General features: G+C 36.8%; 1 protein-coding gene across 2 annotated transcripts in view; it reads left to right on the forward strand.

Moving 5' to 3' along the window:
* CLCN3 (chloride voltage-gated channel 3) overlaps positions 1-21,556 on the forward strand; it is a 99,329-nt gene that overhangs the window by 16,245 nt on the left and 61,528 nt on the right. The gene's annotated exons all lie outside the window — the stretch shown is intronic.

Consider the following 21,556-nt stretch of genomic DNA (forward strand, 5'->3'; position numbering starts at 1 on the left):
CTCCACATACATGTCACATTTGGTGTTGTCAGTAGTTTGGATTTTAGTTGTTACAATAGATGTATAGTGGTACCTCATTGTTTTCTATCAAGTTTTGAATTTCAGTTATTTTTCAGCTGTCACATTTCAATTTGATTAATTTTCTGTAAATTGCTATACTCTGGGAGAAATTGTCTGGTGGTTTTTTTTTTGTTTTGTTTTGTTTTGTTTTTTTAACATACTGGTTACTTGTTTAAAGTCCATGCCTGAATATTCTACACGGCCTCGGGGTCTTTATGTGGTGTCTATTTTTATCTCTTGTTTTTCCAGTCTTTTGACCTAGACTTCAGGTATGCTTTTTAATTTTTCATTGAATGCTGGATATTGTATACAAAAAATTAAAGATGCTCTGGATGATGATACCTTCACCTGTAGTGTGTTTAATTTTTTTCTTGGTAGACAGGTTGTGTAGAAGCAAATTACATTGATCCCATTAAAGATCAAGAGAATTTGCCTCATGGTTTCAGACTTTCTACATGGTCTATATTTTGACTTACTTTATTTTTAGGGCATAGCCCTTGAGGATTTTAGTAGAAAGCTATGTGTTTACTAAGACTCCTTCTCTTTGTTGGGTGCTGAAATTTAGTTTTTAATTTCCTTACATTTTGAGACTACTGACAGCTTTGCTTATCAGTTTAGTCTCTTAACCACTTTTTGCTTAGTTTCTTGCCCTCTTGCTCATCAAATTTAGGAACCATAAATACTTTTAGGGGAAAAGTATCATAGAATGATTTGTTCTGTCTCATTTCTCCAGGATAGTGGATCATTCAAGTCCACATTGGTGATTCTGAACTTCAGATCTTGTCTCCTTGACCCCATAAGACTGCCAAAAGCTCCCCACTTTCACTTTCTGCTAGGGTTCTCAGTCTCTATACTTATAAATCAGGAAAAGGCTCAAGGGCAAAAAGTTGTTGAGACTGTTGTTTACCTGCTCCATGTTTTTCTTCAGAATCTTGCCACTTTAAGTTCTTAGTGCCTTGTATGTTCCCTGGCAGTTCTGGATATTTTTTGATTAAAAAAAAATACAGAAAGAAAATGCAGTATTTTGCTATTATTAGTCATTTGCTGTCTTCATTACTAATGTGTTTTTTCCTGATTTTAATTATAAAGTTGTAAACCAGATAAACACATATATCCATAATTTGGAAAACCAGGTGATATTTAATAGTGTACCCATTTTTCTGTGTTTGAGTAGCTTCTTGGCTCTTTATATTGGATACAGAATTAACTCAAGGAAGTAAAAATCCTGGGAGGACCTAACTGTTTCCGTCTTTCCACGCTGCCATCAACTATTGATGATGTCTTCATTTGTGGTTTCCAATAGGAGAGAGTACCAATTAGCAAGGAATGGGCAAGGGTATAGAAAAGGATTTTTTGTTGCTCTTTTTCTTACCAGAGAAGATACTTTTCCTAGAACTGTATCAGTAGATTTTTTATATCACTGGCTAGAATTGGATCGCATGCCCATACCTAGACTGGTCGCTGACAAAGAGGAATGGGATTAGTGACTGGTTAGAACAATCATAATTTGTTCCTTGGAATTAGGCACAATACCAGCCAAACAAAGTTAAAATTCTGTTAGCAAGAAAGAAATTGGAGTACTGTAGGGTAAGGAGCCATTTGTGTTTTCCATACAGATTCTGTTCTTGAAGGTTAGTTTAGTTGAAGTTCAAGATGTGGAACAGCACTTGACAGTTAACTATGTAAGTGTTAAATTGGGTGGTACAGATTTTAGATGTTATACTTCAAAGAAAAAGGATATTATTTTGATAACCCTTTAGAATTGCAAAGAGTGTTCTAGAAGGGGAGATAATAGATGAAGTCCCAGCAGTAGGAAAATGTATTATGTTGTGAGATGGTGAATGTTCTTTTGTAAGGTAGTGATATCCTTTCTTTCAGCTTAGCTGATAAGGTTCTGTTAACAGCGATTGGAAGGGTAACATCCTAGAAGAAATGGCCTCAGATCTACCCTCATGGACTAGGGCAGATGCAGATGTCAGAGGGAAGAGCTTGTTTCTGCATCTGCTTAATATCTGGGCAGCATTTAAGTGGATAGTTGGACAAGCAATCGGGTATTAAATATTCTTTCATGACTCTGTATCTTTTTAGTATACCAGAAAAATAAGGAGTTGATCACTGGAAAGTACTGATAGTGTTTTGGCATATGTGTTGAATGAAGATCTGTTATGTTTAGTGGCTTTTAAGTTGTAGACCTGTATTTACATCCTGGCTCTGCCAGTTACTACCTCTGCAAGTCACTTAGCCTCTCTATGCCTTGGTTTTTTTTTCTTTAAAGAGTAGGAGTACTCTCTAAATGATTGCTCTGAGAATTAAGTGTGTGTAGAGACTTTAATATGTGAATAATATATATATAGAATCTTTAGCACAGTAACTAATTAATGTTAAGGACTCTATTTCTGTTTTCTTCTGCGTTCCTTTCCTGTTGGATATATTGGACTCTATCTTCTGGCAGATGTAAAATATTTTCACAAAGGATACCTAACCTCCACTTTTTGTTACAAGGCCTTCTAGTGGCTTCTATTCAGTCTTGGGCTTTGTTAGGCTCTTCAGTTTCCTAAAGAAAACTGGCTGAAATAAACAAATAACTATTATAACTCCAAAAGATAATTCTAAAATCACTGCTATCTAATGTGTAGCAAACCTTCAGCAAAAAAAATAAATAGATAAAAATAAATTAAAAACAAATACACACATACACTGGTGACTTCTGAAACTTTCTATAGAATCCATCTATACAAAATACTCTAAAATACATCTGTGAATCTTGCCAGAATATCATAAATGATTGTCTGTACTGTATACTAACGCCTCCAAAAGCAGTGTAGCCCAGCAGACATCTTGATTTTAGACTTCTGACTTCCAGAACTGCAAGAGAATAAATTTGTATTGTTTTAAAACCACAAAGTTTGTGGTAATTTGTTACATAGCAGTAGGAAACTGATTATATATATCATTTAAATAATAATACATGTATTATGAAAAGTTTCAGCCTTATCAGTCCCCTGAAAAGGATCTTGGGGGTCTTCAGGGGTCTGTAGAACACACTTGGCCCCACATTGAAAATTCTGTTTCAAGATAAGCCAGCCACAGAATGCACATTGGTTAACCGAATAGAGTGACTTGTATTACAGGCCGTAAGAGTGGAAAGGCTTATATTTAAAGGGCAAAATCTTTATATATAATGTGTTATCATTTCTCTTAAAATATTATATATATATGTACACACAACTTCGGAGAGAAATATACCAAAATAATGATTTTTCTCTTGGTGTTGGAATTTGGCTACTTTTAATCTTCTTCATGCCTTGCAGTGTTTTCCAAATTGTCACTAGCTTGGCTGCACATCTATAAAACTGAGCTGAAACTTATAAGTCATTATAAGGTGTATTTTCAACGTAGGAGGAAAAAATATATTTCTTTAATAGTTTGTTGACTTGCTTGATAACTTTTAAATATTTAATCACGTGGCAAATGAGTCTTCCTTTGTACTCTTGGTCTGGGCCTTGTCAGTGTTAGGGTTGGGCATACGCCAGGCTGTTGTACCTCCAGGTCTTTGAACATGTTTCCTTTGCTCATATACCAATCATTACTTGTACTTTGGTTCTCATGTTAGACCTCACTTCCTTTGGAAAGCCTTACCAGACTTTCCAGGTTTGTGCTAAGGGCCCCTCCTATCTAGTTAATTGTATTGCTTTTACTGTGTTTGCTTTCTTGACTTTCCTTACTTGCCTTTTTCTTTATAGCCTGCCCTCCTCCTAGATTAAGCTGTACTTTCAGTATAATTATCCCAGTAAATCTTGTTGGCTTGTAGGTTGTTTATTTTTCTGCCTACATGGTTTTAGAGCTGATCCATTATGTATTGATTACATATTTTAACTCTTGATGAGCAATCTTATTTTCCTTATTTCTAAACTTTGTGAGGATATTAGTATATCATGGGCAGCCACATATGCTATTTATTTTATCCTCCCTTCTTTTTTTTTTTTAAAAAGATTTTATTTATTTATTTGACAGAGAGAGATCACAAGTAGGTGCAGAGGCAGGCAGAGAGAGAGGAGGAAGCAGGCTCCCCGCCAAGCAGATAGCCCGATGCGGGGCTCAATCCCAGAACCCCAGGATCATGACCTGAGCTGAAGGCAGAGGCTTTAACCCACTGAGCCACCCAGGTGCCCCTATCCTCCCTTCTTAAAATGCGTAATATATTGGCATGCACACAGCAGAAGCTCATTGAAAGGTTGCTGTTTTATAAAAAAATATATTTTACCATATTTGCCAATCATCTTTTAGGATTTTTAGGAGTATTTTTTCCTTTTCATTTGTTGAACTAATATGGCTATGTAGAGAAAAGTTTTGATTTAACTGGACATCTAAGAAGCCTAGGATATTCAGTGGAGTAGCAGGAACTATGAGTATACCCATATTCTTACAGCTGTATTGCCAAGGGTTCCACCACGGTGATGGTGTTGTCTGAGAGGAAGAAGGCAAAGGATGGAAGATATTGGCTCTATCAATATCTGGCTCCCTGACATTACTCATTGTCATCACTTCTGTTTCTCAGTTTTCTTATCTGAAAAATGAATGTAAAATATCTATTCTACCCACCCAACTCAGCTCAGTTTTTGGAAACAAAAGAATACAATAAAGGGTGGAAGTGTTGCTGTTATGTTTGAGGGTCATTTGTAGCAATTTTGGCTTGGGTACTCAACGTTTAAACTTATTTACACTTGTGCAGCTTTGAGATTACATGTTGACCTTCAGATAGATTATCCTGGGTTCACAAAAATCTTAAATGGTTAACTCCAGGACTTAATAATGGATTGCCCTGGAGAGATGCTGATTCTAGAACTGGGCAAGGAATGTACAAGATGAGCCCAGATTATGTGTATTACCAGAAGTAAGGAAGTATCAAAACAAAACAGAACAAAAAAACAAACACAAAAGGGTGAGGAATTGTCCAAGGAACACAGGAATTAACCTGAAAGAGCTCCAAATAGCCCAAACTGGAAAAATTTGAGCAACAAAATAAATAATGCACAATTAGATTATAACCAAAGTATAAAATATAAATGAGCATGTATATATGATGTAAGTGATAGACATTGATATAAATGATTGAGTGAATAAATAAATGGAGGAAAAGAGACAGGTCTTCCTTGTAGAATTCCAAATAATTTATGTAAATATTCCTTCCTCATGGAGGAGGAGCTTACCTCCTTTCCCTTAGGGTGTGCTGGACTTAGTGATTTACTTCCAAAGAATAAAGTAGGAAAAGAAGGAGAAAATAGTAACTTTGCAGTGGAGAAGCATGGCAAATACTACTGTAACCAAGTAAGGGAGGTTAATATCACCAGTGATATCATGTGGATATTACATACTCCTGTGATGTGACAGGAAGGGCACTTTACCTTGTGTTAATTCTTTTCAAAGACCCATAATTCCACTCTAACCCCAAGAGAAACAATAGACAAATCTCCACGGGGGGGACATTTTGCAGGATACTTCACCAGTCAAGGTCATGAAAAATCAGGAAAGACTGAGAAGTTGTTGTAGGCCAGAGGAGTTTAGGGAGACGTGTTAAAATACATTGTGATATCTTGGATTGAAACCTGGAATAGGAAGAGGACATGAAATAAAAAATAGTAAAAAAAGATAAGATCTGGCGTTTACTTAATAGTTAGGTACCATTGCCAGTTTCTTAGTTTAAACAAATGTACTATGGGAATAAAAGATATTAACAGTTGAGGAAACTGAGTGGGAGGTATTTGGGACCTCTTTGCAACTTTCTGCAGATCTAAAATTAGTTCATAATAAAGTTTATTTTAAAAAATGAGTTGGGGGGCTCCTGGGTGGCTCAGTGGTTTAAGCCACTGCCTTGGGCTCGGGTCATGATCTCAGGGTCCTGGGATCGAGTCCCGCGTCGGGCTCTCTGCTTAGCAGGGAGCCTGCTTCCCCTTCTCTCTCTGCCTGCCTCTCTGCCTACTTGTGATCTCTCTCTGTCAAATAAAAAAAAAAAAAAATCTTTAAAAAAAAATGAGTTGGGAAGAGTTAGCTTTTTATTTTATTTTTTAAAAAGATATTATTTACTTGAGAGAGAGAGAGCATGAGAGGGGAGAGGGTCAGAGGGAGAAGCAGACTCCCCACTGAGCAGGGAGCCCGATGCGGGCCTTGATCCTGGGACTCTAGGATCATGACCTGAGCCAAAGGCAGTCACTTAACTAACTGAGCCAACCACCCAGGCGCCCCTAACTTCTTAAATAATAAAAGAAAAAATGTGTTTATTGTAGGAAACATGAATGATAAAATATAAGTTAGTAAATGAAAATTTTTCATAATCCTGCTACCCATCAATAACTGATAATTCTGGTATTTTACTCAAGACTCAGTTCTATGCATATTCTATTCAGTAAATAATTATTAGGCTCCTTTTGGGCCAGACATCATGCTAGGTGGTTGGTGGTTGAATTGTTGCTAAGGTAAAACGCCTGAATGCTGCTAAGATAGAGTTGGTTGCTTTCTGTGAATAAGAATAAGTTCTTTGATATCAATTGCAGGTAGAAAACATTAATAAAGTAATCCAGGAGTAATTTTTTTTTTAGTAAATATAGTGTCTTTGCATGTGGCTTTATAGGCAAAAAAAAAAAAAAAAAAAAAAATTACTTAGTGTAGAGGTGTGGTAGAACTCCAGAAATCCCAGAAATGTATTTTGATGATCTGACTTTGCTCAGCGTTTTAAATGTTATATTTGTGCATGTTGTCTTTAGTAGATGACAGGTTCATTTTAGTCTTTTATTTTTATCTGACTAGATAGTCAGTTAGTTAGTTAGTACTAGTTAGTACTGTTTTATCTGACATGTACAGATAACATTCATGGCATTGTTCTAATAATGAGGCACTTGGCTCCAAATCTAAATTTGTTGGGGCACCTGGGTGATTTAGTAGGCATCCAACTCCTGATTTCGGCTCAGCTCGTATTCTCAGGGTTATGAGATTGAGTCCCACGTCAGGCTCAGTGTGGAGCCTGTTCTCTCTCTGCTCCCCAGTCCTCCAGGATAAATAGATAAATAAAATCTTTAAAAATTTTTGATTTTGGCAACATTAAACTATTAAGCCTTTAAAAAGCCTAAGATGGTTATATCATGAATCTTCTCGGTAAAGCGTTTTTTAGAAATTCTTTAAGTTAATAAAATACTACCACTACCATTTAATGGCTCTCTGTTGGGAAAAGGTCACAACTCTTTCAAATGGTCTACTCAGAATTATTTTTAGAAATAAATAAGTCTAAGGTTCATGTGATACTTATTCTAAGCAGTGTCATGTTCTTAATAAATTTGACACTCTTTATATTCTGTTGCCAATTGTCTTGTAAACATTTTCTGCACCTACATCTCCAGGTCACTTCAGTCAGAGCAACCTATTTCACCTACCTAATACGTGTGGAGTAAGGGACTTCCCTAATTTGTGTGTTTGTGTAAGAGCATGGTAATGCATTTAGGGAAAACTAACCCATACTAAGTTTATGAAGTGCTGTCATTGAAGATGTTACGGATGAACAAAGGAAAAGAACTTGGTATTATAAAGTGACACATTGATAAAAATAGCCTAAAATACCAGTGGAAAGCCAGTCAAATACTAAAAGGTCACTGGAGGGACACCCGGGTGGCTCAGTCAGTTAAGTGTCTGACTCTTGGTTTCAGCTCATGTCATGATGCTAGGGTTGCAGGATCAAGCCCAGCATTGGGCTCTGCGCTAAGTGGGAGTCTGCTTGAGTCTTGCCTATTCCCCCCATACATGCACATATCTGCATTCTCTCTTTGTAAATCTTTTTAAAAAGTCACTGGAAAGAAGTGAGCTTAGTTTTTATTGAAATATATAGAACCTGATGATTTATACCTCAAATATTAACTGCAATTATTACCATTGCTCTACAAAAAATTAAATTATTTATTTATTTTTTAAAGTTTTTATTTATTTATTTGATAGAGAGACAGTGAGAGAGGAAACACAAGCAGGAGGAGTGGGAGAGGGAGAAGCAGGCTTCCTGCCAAGCAGGCAGCCTGATGCGGGGCTCGATACCAGGACTGTGGGATCATTATCTGACCCAAAGGCAGATGCTGAGCAACTGAGCCACCCAAGTGCCCCTAAATTATTTTTTTAAAAGCCCACAGAAAGTTAACTGAAATTGAGTCAAGGAATAATTTTTGTGTGTCTACTCTACTTCTCTTACCATAATGTCATGAAGTAATAAATTAACATTTCTCCTATGCATGTAGAACATTACCTCTGAAGTGTTCTTGGAAGAATTAAGAAAATAGTTGGTTAAATCATGTTTTGTGTTGTGATTCCAGTTAAGAATTCTATTTGAGAAAGCTTTCAGGAGTTTTGAGCTAAGCCTGTAACGTCATATACTGAAGTAAATGCTTAAAATCATGCGGACTCTATGGATGTTTAAACAGTCATTCAGGGGAAGTTCCTTGGAGGAAGCTGTGCTTATAACAAATAAAAGTCAATGTAGATACTTACAAACTTGTTTTCTGTAGCTGATTGAGACCGTAAATAAGATTAGACTAGAGTGTTGGGGTAGGGAAGCAAGAAAAAAAAATCCATATTAGATGTTAATAGAATTAAAGATAGGATAAGTTTCTAACTCTCAAACTGAGGATTTTGGAGGGGAGGTGGGTGAGGGTTGGATGAGCCCATTGGTAAGTATTAAGGGGGGCACATACTGCATGGAGCACTGGGTGTGATGCGTAAACAATGAATCTTGGAACACTGAAAAAATAAAGTAGAGTTAAAAAAAAAGTGAAAACAAACAAACAAAAACTTTTGAGTTGCGAAATGTAACATATACCAGAAAAATGCATAAAGCATAATTATCCAGCTTAATGAGTTATAACAAAGCAGGGACTTCTGCAGTATAACCAGGTTAAGGAAATAAAGCACTGGGGCTCCTGGGTGGCTCAGTTGATTGAGCATCCGACTCTTAGTTTCAGCTCAGGTTATGATCTCATGGACCATGAGATCCAGTCTACCTCTGGCTCAGTGGGAAGTCTGATTCTCTTCCTCTGTCCCTCCTCCCCTCATGGGCATGTGTGCGCACACATGCCTTCTCTCCCTCTCTCTCTCTAAAATGAATGAATGAATGAATGAATGAATCTTTAAAAAAGAAAAGAAGAGGGGTGCTTGGGTTGGCTCAGTTGTTAAGCATCTGCCTTCAGCTAGGATCATGATCCCAGGGTCCCTCTATCACTTCCACTGCTTCTATTCCTCTCTCGCTGTCTCTTTCTGTCAAATAAATAAATAAAATCTTAAAAAGAAAAGAAAGCATTACCATACTTCAGAAGCCTCCTACGTGTACCTTAACAATCTCAACCCTTTTCCTTTCCCTAGAGATAAATACCATTTTCTCTTTGTCTAGTCACCTTTTTTTGCTTTGCTTTATGGCTTGGTGATGTAAGTATACATCCTTAAAATTATAATTTAGCATTGCCTGTTTTGGAAAATTACAGATTATTAAATAAAAGGAATTATATGGTGTGTATTTCTTGCTTGTGTTTATGCAGTGTGATTTTCAAGAATCTTTTTTAAAATTTTCTTTATTTTTAAATTTTTTTATTAGTAGCTTTATTTTTTTAATTTTTAAAAAGATTTTATTTATTTGATAGAGATCACAAGTAGGCGGAGAGGCAGGCAGAGAGAGAGAGGTTGGAGGAAGCAGACTCCCCACGGAGCAGAGAGCCCGATGTGGGGCTCAATCCCAGGACCCTGGGATCATGACCCAAGCCGAAGGCAGAGGCTTTAACCCATTGAGCCACCCAGGCACCCCTCAAGAATCTTTTATATTGCAGGCAGTAGGTGCTTATTGCCATGTTGCTCTAGACTATATTATTCTTTTTTATGAATACCATACCATAGCTTACCTGTTTCTTTTTTAATATTGATGGATCTTTGAATTATCAGCAGTTTTTGGTGGTTACAAACATTGCTACTTTGATTATTTTGCATTTGTTCTGGTGGATATGTGTGTAAATTCATTTGGAGTAAATTTATTGCAGCATAGGTTATATTTTCCATAGTGGCATTCCCATTTACACTTGGGTGAGCTATGTATGAAAGCTTCCTTTGCTCCACATTCACCAACCTCTGAATTTTGTCACACTTTTAATTTTGCCCATCTGTTGGCTAAATAATAGATTCAAATTGTGGTTTTCATTTGCATTTCCTTGGTCACCAAGGAGGGTGAGCATTTTTTCATGTGGTTTTCATTTGCATTTCCTTGGTCACCAAGGAGGGTGAGCATTTTTTCATGCTCATTGGCTATTTTTAAAAAATTTTTTGAAGTACCTATTTAAGTCATTTGCCCATTTTTCTGTTGATGTGTCTGAGACATTTGTGAAAATTCTTTATTTTCTATATACAAGCTTTTGTTGGTCATATTGTTATAAATATTTTCTGTTCTGTGGGTCTTGTTTCATTTTCTGTTGTCCATTTGGGCTGCTTTAACAAAAATACTATAGACTGGGTGGCTTAAACAACAAGCATGGCTTTCAGTTTTATTTTTATGTATTGCTCACAGTTTATTGCTGCAGTTTTGGAGGCTGGGATGTCCAAGAGCTAGACACTGGCAGACTCGTCGTCTGGTGAGGAGGTGTTGCTTCTGGTTCATAGTCTGCCATCTTTTTGCTGTGTCCTTGAGGTAACTCTCTGGAGTCTCTTTGTAAGGACACTAATCGCATTCCTGACCACCGTCATGACCACTTCCCAAAGGTCCCTCCTCCAAAAACCATCACATGGGGGATTAACTTTCAACATAAAAATTTGGTGGGATACAAACAGTCTGTAGCATTCTCCTAATGAACGAATTATGAACAAATATTCTTACTTGTAATGTGGTCCTCTGTATTTATTAATCTTTTGCTTTATGGCTAATGCTGATATCATGAATATATGAATATATTTTGCTATATTATTTTGTAAGGGCTGTATTTGCCTTTTACTGTAGAACTGTATTTGCCTTTAGGTCTGTAATTACCTGAGTGGTGTGTGTATGAGTGTGTCTATGTGTATGTGTATGTATGTATGTGTAGGTGAATGGATTAGAGTGTATTTAGATTTTTCCCATATGGATAGCCCGTTGTCCTAATGCTAAATACTAAGAAAATCATTTTTTTCCTTCATTCTCCTATAGTGCAACCTCTGCTATACACCAAGACTCGAATATAGGAGGATCTATTTCTTGACTCTTTATTGTGTGTGATTGGTTTATTTATTTATTTTAGCTGTATGCCAGAAGCATTCTGTTTATAATGTTTCTGTGATTAAAACACTCTCAGTATTTGGCAAAGCAAGTCCTCTCCCTTTATCTTTAAGATCGTCTTGATTATTCTTGGGCCTTTTTATTTCTATGTAAATTTGAGTGTAATTTGTCATAAAAAAACCTGTTGGGTTTTTAACTAGGGTCCAAGGATGCAAGAACACCTGGCTCCAGGAGTCCCAAATAGACCGGGTTTGGCCACTTCCAATTTTGCTGACAAAATTGGAAGGCAGTGAGACAGGTGATGGTTGAACAGCAAAGGAGTTTATTTCTGTGAGGCCAATGCCAGGAAGATAGTGGACTAACGTTTCAAAGACTGTCTCCAAAGTGCAGAAAGTATTTCCAGGTTTATGTAAGGGGAATGTGGGACAAAGGTTGATGGGTACATGCAACGTTGGCTGTAAAGGTCAGTCAGGTTGATCATTGTCTTCATATAAAAAATGTGGGGTCTTACTGGTGTCAGGGTAGTTTCCGTTCCCATTACAGGATGCTTTGCGCATTGAGTCTTTTTTTTTTTTTTTAAAGATTTTATTTATTTATTTGACAGAGAGAGATCACAAGTAGATTGAAGAGGCAGGTAGAGAGAGGGAGAGAGGAGGAAGCAGGCTCCCCGCTGAGCAGAGAGCCCGATGCGGGACTCGATCCCAGGACCCTGAGATCATGACCCGAGCCGAAGGCAGTGGCTTAACCCACTGAGCCACCCAGGCACCCCGCATTGAGTCTTTTGCCTCAGCTGGAAAGAACTTCATCAGTTAGAAAGTGCAGACTCAGGTCAAAACAGAGGTAAAGTCTTCTTTCAGGTTTTTGATTGGCATTTAATTGAGTCTCTAGTTCACTTTGAATCTAATTCTTGAACACGGTATACTCCTCTACGTACTTGAGTCTTTTTAAATGTCTTCCAATAAAGTTTTAGTCCTTCCTAGTGACCTTTGTCTTCATTATTTGTTGTACTCATTCCTAGGTAATTTTTGTAATGCTGTTGGTATTTAATGCTATTTTTAGTTTTAAATTTAATATTCCATCTGCTGGTGTATTTTGAAATACAGCTTTTGAATATTGATTTTTAAAAATTCATCAACCTTGGGGCGCCTCAGTGGCTTAGTGGGTTAAAGCCCCTGCCTTCAGCTCAGATCATGATCCCAGGTCCTGGGATCTAGCCCGGCATGGGGCTCTCTGCTCAGGAGGAAGCCTGCTTCCCCCTCACTCTCTCTGCCTGCCTCTCTACCTACTTTTGATCTCTGTCTGTCAAATAAATAAAATCTTTAACAACAACACCAAAAAATTCATCAACCTTGCATAACTAATTAAAATGACCTGTTTGTGATGTCTCTTAAGAATATAGTCGTGTCATTGACAAATAGTGACCACTTTGTTTCTTCCTGGTCTTTATAGTTTTCCCTACCCTTTCCCCTCTTGTTTAACTGCACTGGGTAGATCCTCTAGTAAACAGTTGAATGAAAATGGTGATTGCTGGTATCTTTTGTCTTGTTCTGATCCTGAGGTTTCACCATTAAGTATTCACCTTCAAATTTAAGTATAATGTTAATGAATTTTTGTGTTCTCTTTTATCAGATTAAATAGGTTTACATCCATTCCTAGTTGATTTAAGAATATACAATTTAAAATTATGAATGGTTGTTGCATTTATCATTTTCCTTCCATTTTTTGAGGTGATTATTTGATGTATATCTTTGTTTCTGTTAATAAACAATTGATTTTCAGATGCTTAAACCAACTTGCATTCCTTATATAAACTCAGTTTGAGCATTAATGTAGTAGTGTATTGTTTTAGGTTTTTCTCTTGTATATAAATTGCTGGGTTTGGTTTACTTTTGTTTAGGACTTTTGCATCTGCTTATAACAGATTGCTGGTAGTTTTCCTTTTTCATTTTGTTTTCATTTTAGTATCAAGGTTATATTCCCCTCATGAAGTGAGTTGTAGATGATGCCTTCTTTTTCTAGACTCTGGAGTGGTTTATGAAATGTTGGCATTATTGTTTATTCCTACATTTTGGTAGAATTTGCCAATGAAACTCCAGGCTTAGAATTTTCTTTGTAGGAAGGGTTTTGTTTTTTTTTTTAAAGATTGATTTGTTTGATTGGTTGATTAATTTGACAGACAGAGATCGCAAGTAGGCAGAGAGGCAGGCAGAAAGAGTTGGGGGGGGGGGGCAGGCTCCCTGCTGAGCAGAGAGCCTGAGGCGGGGCTAAATCTGATGACCCTGAGATCATGACCTGGGCTGAAGGCTGAGGCTTAACCCACTGAGCCACCCAGGCACCCCAGTAGGAAGGTTTTAAATTATAGTTCAACTTCTTTAATAGTTACAGCATTATTCTGATTTTCTGTTTCTTTCTAGATTGGTTTGATAAATTTTTTTTTCAAAATTTACCTTTTTATTAAAAATTTTATTAATATAAAGTCTTTTGAATGCCTGCAGTTTCCTTAGTCTTGCCTTCTTTTTCTTTATGATAGTGGTTATTTTTGCTCTCATTGTCTTCTCCTTCCTTCCTTTTCCTCTTCTTATCTTCTTTCCTATTCACCTTTTAATCAGTTTCACTGTACATTTATCAATCAGTCTTTCCAGTGTACTAGCGTCCCCCTTTTTTAAAAATTTGTTTTCTGCTTCATTAATATCTGATCATATTTTCTACCTTTTTGGGGTTTATTTTGCTGTATTTTTTACCCCCTAATTGAAATGAAAGGTTAGCTTCTTAATTTTAAGCTTCTTTTCAGGTGAATACATTTAAAGCTGTGACTGTCCCTCCCAATACTGTTTTTTATATTCAGTGTCATGTGTCTTCATTATTATTATTACAAATTAAAAATAATTTCTAACTTCCATAATGATACCTGTTTTGACATACAGATATCCAAACATGTGAGGAATTTGTGTCAAGTTGATTTAAAATAATTTAAAATAATTTAAAAATAATTTCCAGGGGCACCTGGATGGCTCAGTGGTTTAAGCTGCTGCCTTCGGCTCAGGTCATGATCTCAGGGTCCTGGATCGAGTCCCGCGTCCGGCTCTCTGCTCTGCAGGGAGCCTGCTTCCCTCTCACTCTCTCTGCCTGCCTCTTTGCCTACTTGTGATCTCTCTCTGTCAAATAAATAAATAAAATCTTTAAAAAAAAAATAATTTCCAAAATATGAGGAATTTCTGGTTGTTTCAGGTTGACTTAGAACATTATTGCATTGTTGCCAAGTAATATACATTGTGTAATATTAATATGTTGAAATTTTTTGAGACTTGCACTGTGGCGGGGTGGGGGGGTGGGGAAGAGCCTTTTTTTTTGTCAGTGTTCCACCTGTGCTGTAGAGGAGTATGTGATGTGAAGCTTTTGGTTAATGTTTTTCTCTATGTCCATCATGTTAAGTTTGTTACTCTCCTGTTGAAATCTCTAGTTTTCCTACTGGTTTTTCTCTCTGTTTGTTTCTATCAGGTGATAGCAATATATTAAAGATTTTCACTGTGTTTATAAACATCTACTGCCACTTCTTGTCATTCTGTAAATTTTTGCTTATACTTCGATTTCATGTTATTAGGTCATCTCTTTCTGCTGAATTGAACCACCTTCCTTTTACTTTGAAGTGATTCTTTTTTTTTTTTTTGAAGTGATTCTTTTTATTTCCAATTATACTGTTTTCTCTAAAATGCCCTTTGATATCAATATGGGTCCCCAGTTTTCTTTGGATTAAGGATTGCATGCTCTTTTTAAAATCCTTTTTCCTCTCAGCATTTCCGCATTGATATGTTTTAGCTGATATTCTCATAATTACATAGTTGGCTTTTAAAAATCCAGTGAGATAGTATTTATCCTTTAAATGGAATATTTTGGGGGTACCTGGGTGGCCCAGTGGGCTAAGCCTCTGCCTTCAGCTCAGGTCATGATCTCAGTCAGGGTCCTGGGATGGAGCCCTGTGTCGGGCTCTCTGCTCAGCAGGGAGCCTGCCTCCCCCCTCTCTCTGCCTGCCTCTCTGCCTATTTGTGATCTCTTTCTCTGTCAAATAAATAAATAAAAATCTTTAAAAAATAAAAAAATGCTTTAAATGCAATATTTTAGTGTATTTACATTAATGTTAATATTGCTAATTTGCATTTCAATACTTCTAAAACTTAGAACTCTTAAAGTTGTATTTTACTCAGTCTTTGTATCAGTTTGTATATATGCATGAGGATATTTGACAAATTTCTTTTATATAAGACTTACTTATTTTAGGGGGAGAGAGAGAGAAAATGTGAGTGGGGGAGGGGGAGATGGAAAGAGAGTATCAAGCAGACTCTGTGCTGACTGTGGAGCCCGACATGGGACTTGATCCCAGGACACTCAGGTCAGGGTCTAAGCTGAAACCAAGAGTCGGATTCTTAATTGACTCTGCTACCCAGGTAGCCCTTGACAAATTTCTTGCAAAGAAATTGCTTAGACATTAAAAATATTGGCCATTTTGGTTCTCTCTCTTTCTCTCTCTTTTTTTTTTTTTTGTATTTTTTGTTCCTGATTTTGAAAAATGATTATTTGGTATTTATGAAAGAAACTTTTCTTCATGTTTTTAATCTTTTTTTTTTTTTTTTTTTTGTAAGTATTGGTTTTTTTGTTTTTTTTTTTTAAGATTTTATTTATTTATTTGACAGAGAGAGATCACAAGTAGGCAGAGAGGCAAGCAGAGAGAGAGAGAGGAGGAAGCAGGCTCCCCGCCAAGCAGAGAGCCCGATGCGGGACTCGATCCCAGGACCCTGGGATCATGACCTGAGCCGAAGGCAGCGGCTTAACCCACTGAGCCACCCAGGCGCCCCCATGTTTTTAATCTTAAGATACATTATTTGGGCAACCAGACAGCCATGTTGAGAACTAAAACATTTTATGTTTGTGAGATATGAATATTGCAAAAGCATTCTGTGTCTTTTTCAATTTATTTTCTGGCTTGTCATTTCTGAAGAATTTCCATGTCCTCTCTTTTCTGCAGTAACTTTGCAGCCAACTGTGTAGCTTGAATTGATTTTCTTGAAAGCTTTGCTACCTCTTTTTTTCCTCTGGTGCTTTTGTTCAGGGAGAAGAATTGACAACACAAGTTAAAAGTTTAATGTCATATAGTCTGTCAAATACAAATGTAAAGCAGCTATACTTAATGGAATGTAAACTAGAGTTCATCTGATACTTCTAGTAGTAATATATTCAGTTTGAGGAGTAAAGGATGTAATTTTTTGTTAATGTTTATCTCATAAAAGTGATTTTATTTATAAGCATTTCTTTAAAAAGTATTTTATTATAGAAAATTTAGAACATATACAAAGGTACAGGGAAGAGATTATGTATCTTTTTGTTCTTAACACTAAAATAATTATCAATTTATGGCTAATTTTGTTTTATCTCTGCTTTCTATTATTTTGAAATACATCTGAAGCATCATATCATTTTAATATTTTATTTCTTATTTATTTGAGAGAGAGATCACAAGCAGGCAGAGAGGCAGGCAGAGGGAGAGGAAGAAGCAGGCTCCCCGTCGAGCAGAGAGCCCAACTCTGGGCCCGATCCCAGGAACCTGAGATCATGACCCAAGCCGAAGGCAGAGGCTTAACCCGCTGAGCCCCTAGGTGCCCCCTGAAGCATCATATCATTTTAGATAGATAGATATTATACTCATAGAGTCTCACATTTGTAATCAAACTTTAGTCAGGCTTGTCTGGATTTTTTTCCCAACTGGGTCTCAACTTTGGTCTGTTTTTATGTTGCTTCATTTTGGCAATAATCTTGGCCAAGTTGGTTTATCCAGAATTCTGTACTCTTAATACCCTTGCGTTAGCCCCCACCGTCCTCCCAGTGATGTCCTATCACTATCACCTTGGGCTGCCTTCAGCAAGAATTCTGTTAGATCTGTTTATCCAGAATCCCCTTTACTCCCAAATGTTTCCTCTTAGTAATTTTCCATCCACTAAACACCCTAAGCCCCTTGTCCTTGGCTATAAATTCCCACTGTTTCTTGTTGTATTGGAAATTGAGCCATATTCTGTGTATTGAAATCTCTTTTCCCCTTTTGCAGTAGTCTTTTTTTTTAAAGATTTTATTTATTTATTTGAGAGAGATCACAAGTAGGCGGGGGGGCGGGGAGCAGGCTCCCCACCGAGCAGAGAGCCCAATGTGGGGCTCGATCCCAGGATACTGGGATCATGACCTGAGCTGAAAGCAGAGGCTTAACCCACTGAGCCACCCAGGTGCCCCCCTTTTGCAGTAGTCTTAAATAAAATCTGATTTTACCCTTTTTAGCTCTTATATAGTTATATATTTCATTATGTATCTCTAAAACAGAAGAATTCTTTTAAAGGCTATTATCAAATCGCTTCTCGGTCTTTTGGCTAAGATCAAGTGTAAAGGCTATTATCACATCTAAAATATATGATTGCTTAAAATCACATATCTTGTTTATGTTTCTCCAATTGTTTCATAAAAAATGATATAACTTTAAGATCTTTTGTTTTGCTTAGCTTTAATTCTATAGGTTTCCTACCTTCCCTTTTTTTTTCTTACTATGTATTTGTTGAAGAAATTGTCATTTGTTTCCAAGTTTGGGTTTTCCTGATTATGTTCCTGATCAGTCATTTAACATGTTTCTCAGTTTCCTGTACTTCCTGTAAGCTGGTAGCTAGATCTAAGGGTAAAAAATATTTTTTCTCTAAAAATTTTATTTTTATTTGAGAGAGCATGAGAGAGGGAGACAGCACAGAGGGAGAGGGAGAAGCAGACAGAGGCCCACATGGGGCTCAAGGCAGGCTCGGATCCCAGGACCCTGAGACCATGACTTGAGTCAAAGGCAGACACTTAACCGACTGAGCGAGCCATCCAGGTGCTCATTTTTTTTTTTTTTTTTGTACATTTAATGTTGTAGATTCTTGGATCATGTGTATTAGAAGGGACTTAAAGATTGAACATTCTAATATTTGTGTGGTTAGAATACTGTAGTCCTCTATTCTGCCTCCCTGATTTACACATCTCAGAGAGGTTGTGGTTTATCTGGAATCCCACATCAAGTTGAGGTTAGAATCGAGGGTGCATTTGGAAGTAGAAATATCTTCCCCTTCTGAATTTTTAAGTCCTTTTTTATGTTGCTGCTTTAATATTTTTATTCTTCAGATATTCCATTCAGAGTATTATCCCCCTACAAATCCTGTAGCTGTGCCTATGAATTCTTAAATTTGTCTTTTGTTCTCTTTCCACTTGATCCCCATGCTGACTATAGTTCAGTTTGTTAATCTGATAATACCTAATCTGTGTCAAAGTCCTCTTTTGCCACACCTTCCAATCTACCTTGTCATTTTCTAAAGCCCTTTAGCCTGAGTAATAATCCTTTGCTTTAAGCAAAAATACAGCCATGGACCATAGGCATGAGAGATTTGTTTACTTTTTTTTTTTTTTTAAGATTTTATTTATTTGGGGTTCCTGGGTGGCTCAGTCATTTGGGCATCTGCCTTAGGCTCCAGTCTTGATCCTGGGATCAAGCCCTGCATCAGGCTCCCTGCTCAGTGGGAGGCCTGCTTCTCCCTTTCCCACTCTCCCTGCTCATGTACCCTCTCTCACTGTGTCTCTCTCTGCCAAATAAATAAAATCTTTAAAAAAAAAAAGATTGTATTTATTTATTAGACAGTGAGAGAGAGAGAGAGCGCACACACAATCAGGGGGAGTGGCAGGCAGAGGGAGAGGGAGAAGCAGGCTCCTTGCCTAGCAGGGGAAGCCGGTCATGGTGACTTGATCCGGAGACTCTGAGATCGTGACCTGAGCCAAAGGCAGTGGCTTAACCAGCTGAGCCACCCCGGCGCCCTAATTTTTTTTTTTTTTTTTAAGATTTTATTTAATTTTTTTCCGAGAGAGAGAGAGAGCACAAGCAGGGGGAGCGGCAGGCAGAGCAGGCAGAGGGAGAAGCAGACTCCCGGCTGAGCAAGGAGCCCCACGTGGGACTCGATCCTAGGATCATGACCTGAACAGAAGGCAGCAGTTTAGCCAACTGAGCGTCCCAGGTGTCCCAAGACTTGTTTACTTTTGAAAAAAAAATTTTTTTTAATTTTTTATTTTTTTTTTATAAACATATAATGTATTTTTATCCCCAGGGGTACAGGTCTGTGAATTGCCAGGTTTACACACTTCACAGCACTCACCATAGCACAAACTCTCCCCAATGTCCATAACCCCACTCTCCCTCTCCCAACCCCCCCTCCCCAGCAACCCTCAGTTTGTTTTGTGAGATTAAGAGTCACTTATGGTTTGTGAAAAATTTTTTAATTTTTAGATTTACTATTACAAAAGTAGCATGATTATTAAAAATTTCAATAGTAATGTATTTGCTTAAAATTTAAAACAGTGTGGAACCACATAAAGTAAAAACCAAATGTACCACGATCCTCCTTACTTCTACCTCTTTCCTTCCTCAGTGATAAGGATTATTAAGAGTTTGGTGTGCCTCATTCTAGATTTTATACAAATATAATTTATATATTATATATTCTCATACACATATATAAAAGTTTTGTTCTTTAAAAATAATTCAAAATTTTGTGCTTATGTTACAAAAGTTACTTATGTAACATGGTCAATATATTTTATAGGGAAGGTATTCTTCCTCTTCTAGTTAATGCTAGCTAGCTTTAATTTTCATTTTTCCTTTAAGACTGAGTTGTAAATCAGGAAAAACAAGTTAAGAGAGGAAATATCAGGAAAACTTACAGATAGATTTTCATTTTACATAAAGATGTGGAGCAATGAATGCTATATGGCATATGTTTTTTAGAAGTCTTATGATAGTAGAATTTATATACCAAAGGACCAGAAAGGAAGACATTTATATTTAATTTGGTGAAGTCAGCTCATTGTCAGAATTATAAGTATTTTTTTTTTTTTTTTTTTTAAGATTTATTTATTTGACAGACAGATCACAAGTAGGCAGAGAGGCAGGCAGAGAGAGAGGAGGAAGCAGGCTCCCAGCTAAGCAGAGAGCCCGATGCGGGGCTCGATCCCAGAACCCCGGGATCATGACCCGAGCCGAAGGCAGAGGTTTCAACCAGCTGAGCCACCCAGGCGCCCCGAATTATAAGTATTTAAAAAAAAATCAAAATTTAAAAAAAATCAAAATTTGGAAAATACAGAAAACAGGAAAAAAAAAACCCATCCATAGTCTTTTATAGTAAACGTGAATAGCCACAATCAGAATTAGATAGAATATTCCTATTATAATATTTTATCTAGCCTATATTTCTTTCCTAGAATCCTTTTTTGCAAATCTCAGGTGAGATTTTATAAGAAGGGCTAGCTTTCTCTGAGGTTGAAACTTTTTGAAATACAAAACTTTATTTAACCTAATTTTAAAAAGAATCCCAAATAGCAAAGAGAATTACTCTCTTTTTACTGCCACCTGAGTGCTTTATTTCCTTCCCCTCTCCAGTTCTCACACAAATGCTTTGGCATGGAGTGGACCTTAAAGTTTGGCTCATTCAATACTTAGGAAAACAAATTTTACAGAGACTCTTAGTCCTATGGAATTGCTTCTAACCAGTAACACATCCTAATTTAGTGGCACTGCAGCAGCATAGCTATTTCAGGAGAATCTAGCCTAGAGGAATCACCTCAGAGGAACTGTAAAAATGTGAACTCAAATGAACATCAGCTTTTTTTTTTTCTCCCAGAATGATGGATTGAAGCAAAAAGTTACTTCATTTCTGAATTTCATAAAAATGTAAGAGTCAGTTGGAGTATACTTTGAGACATATTTTACTAAAAGCTTTTTCTTGAAGCACAAAATCTTTGTGGGGTAGGAAAAGTAGGAAGATAGAAGAGAGAAAACTCTACTACCCAGTAAATCATTTTGCATAGTTTCACAAATAATAGCTAAGTTACTGGGTATATTGGTAAGTTTTCTTCTCAAAAACAAGCATGTCTTACTAGCTAGTTCCTTAAGGGAAGGAAACAAGAGGCTGCTAGAGGGGATTAGAGAGATAAAACACTATTCAACTGTTAAATTACTAAATTTTTTTAATCCACAGAAGTCTGTAGTACATTTCAGAATTAAGAATAAACTTCAATTAAAAAAAAAAGAATAGACTTTTAAAACCAAGTCTTGAAGCCTTTGGTATGTATTTAAAAGTTAGCACATTTTTATTATAAAAACATACAACCTTACCAGTATGTTCCTCCCATTTTTTTTTA

This window comes from Meles meles, chromosome 2, assembly GCF_922984935.1.
Source record: "Meles meles chromosome 2, mMelMel3.1 paternal haplotype, whole genome shotgun sequence".
Lineage (NCBI taxonomy): Eukaryota > Metazoa > Chordata > Mammalia > Carnivora > Mustelidae > Meles > Meles meles.